The following is a 2760-nucleotide window of genomic DNA, read 5'->3' as shown; positions in this document are numbered from 1 at the left end:
GCCAGACCCACGGTTTATACAAAATTGGTTCCTCTTCACCAAAGATGCTTCAGACCAAAAATCCATTCATTCCTACAGAAGAAGGAGGATTTTAAAGAATAATTTGCTATGTTTCCCATATACAGCCCCGCCCCTCAGGCCCCAGAGGGGGGGCCAGATCCATGGTTTATACAGAATTGGTTCCCCTTTACTTAAGGATGCTTCAGACCAAATATGGAAGAAATCCTTTCATTCCTACAGAAGAAGAAGCATTTTAAAGAATAATTTACAATGTGTCCCCTTTTGGGCCCCACCCCTCAGGCCCCTGGGGGGGGGCTAGACCCACGGTTAATACAAAATTGGTTCCCCTTCACCCAAGGATGCTTCAGACCAAATATGGAAAAAATCCTTTTCATTCCTACAGAATAAGAAGGACTTTAAAGAATTTGTTATGTTTCCCCTATGGGGCCCCGCCCCTCAGGCCCCTGGGGGACCAGACCCACGGTTTATACAACAAGAGGCCCAGAGGGCCTGTATCGCTCACCTGAATATGTTTAAAATAATTGGTATGAAGTAGGTGCTGTGAGTACATATGAAATTTCAGAAAGATCTATCCAGTACTCGAGATATAGCGAGAACAAACTTCAAACAGAGCCCCAACCCTATATAACCTAGGGGGGTCATACCAATTATACAAAATTGAGTTCCCTTGACCCAAGGAAGCTCCAGACTAAATAAGGATAAAATCCCATAATCCCGATGGTCGAAAAAAGATTTTAAAGGTTTTACCTCTATTTCCCCTATTGGGACCCGCCCCTCAGGTCCCAGGGGGGGCACACCCACCGTTTATAAAAAATAGGTTCTCCTTTACCAAAGGATGCTCCACACCAAAAATGGACCAAATCCTTTCATTCCTACAGAAGAAGAAGCATTTTAAAGAATAATTTGCTATGTTTCTCCTATTGGGCCCCGCCCCTCAGCCCCCAGACCCACCATTTATACAACATTTGTTCCCCTTTACCCAGGGATGCTCCACACCAAATATGGACCAAATCCTTTCATTCCTACAGAAGCAGAAGGATTTTAAAGAATTTGCTATATTTCCCCTATTGGGTATTGGGCCCGCCCCCCAGCCCCCAGGGGGGCCAGACCCACTGTTTATACAAAATTGGTTTTCCTTTACCCAAGAATGATTCAGATCAAATATGGACCAAATCCTTTCATTCCTACAGAATAAAAAGGATTTTAAAGAATTTGCTATGTTTCCCCTATTGGGCTCCGCCCCTCAGGCCCCTGGTTGGGGGGGGGGGGGGCACACCCACGATTTATACAAAATTGGTTCCCCTTCACCCAAGGATGCTTCTAACCAAATATGGAACAAATCCTTCCATTCCTACAGAAGCAGAAGGATTTTAAAGAATTTGCTATATTTACCCTATTGGGTATTGGGCCCGCCCCTCAGCCCCCAGGGGGGCCAGACCCACTGTTTATACAAAATTGGTTTCCCTTTACCCAAGAATGATTCAGATCAAATATGGACCAAATCCTTTCATTCCTACAGAATAAGAAGGATTTTAAAGAATTTGCTATGTTTCCCCTATTGGGCCCCGCCCCTCAGGCCCCTGTTAGGGGGGGGGGGGGCACACTTACGATTTATAAAAAATTGGTTCCCCTTCACCCAAGGATGCTTCTGACCAAATATGGAACAAATCCTTTCATTCCTACAGAAGAAGAAGGATTTTAAATAATTTGCTATGTTTTCCCTATTGGGCCCCGCCCCTCAGCTCCCAGGGGGGCCAGACACACCATTTATTCAAAATTTGTTCCCCTTCCGCCAAGGATGCTTTTTACCAAATTTAGTCAAAATCTACTCTGTCGTTCAGGACTAGTAGCGTTTTAACTCATTCATCCCTGAAGAAACATTTGAATCATCCAATTCAAAGGTTGGAAAAGTTCATTATGAAATTTCAGGGGTGAGTGAGTTAAAGGAAAAGTTGACGGAGGACGGACGCTGCGGTATGGCATAAGCTTACCATGGTCCTTTGGACCAGGTGAGCTAAAAATGGTTCCCCTTCGCCCAAGGATGCTTCAGACCAAATATGGAAGACTTAAGATTTATATTGGTAAATAAAATATATAAAAGAATATCTGTAAATAACATTGGAATGTTTGGAAATATAAATACAAATTCTACACATAAACAGGATTTTACGTGTACTGACACCAAATGTTGTAAAAAAAATGAATTTGTTAGTTGAGTGATGATAATCTTCCTGAAAACATTGATCCTTATGAAAAATCTGCTGTTAGAAGTTGCATCTATGTAATTACATTGTATTTTAACTACAAAATTAATTATATGATGCAACAAGAGATCCCAGAGGGATCTTGGCGCCCACCTTTGTACCATCTTCATTAGTTCTTTGTCCGTTCGATCTTTTCTCTTCTTTCCTCTAATCTGTTTGATCGAGTCATGTTAACAGTAAATGCACCTTGAGGTAACTTTTGATCTAAACTTAATACTGATGTGTATGAAAGCCAACCTTCAAAGTGAGTTTGTCATTTCACATATTTACTAGTACAGTACTTAATGTGAAAGAAATAGAATCGATCATTACAATATGAGAAAGATCTGTTTAGTTCTTCTTTTAAACCATTTTGTTTTTATGATCAGTCTCAAAATATAACATGCACAACGAGGGATCAAGGGGAACCTACATTTAAAATTTGAGAAAGATCCCTCCCTTACTTCCCGTGAAATAGCGATAACAAACTTTCACT

The sequence above is a fragment of the Mizuhopecten yessoensis genome, unplaced genomic scaffold, assembly GCF_002113885.1.
Source record: "Mizuhopecten yessoensis strain PY_sf001 unplaced genomic scaffold, ASM211388v2 scaffold6031, whole genome shotgun sequence".
In the NCBI taxonomy this organism is placed as follows: Eukaryota; Metazoa; Mollusca; class Bivalvia; order Pectinida; family Pectinidae; genus Mizuhopecten; species Mizuhopecten yessoensis.
Note: the sequence above shows the minus strand (reverse complement) of the source record.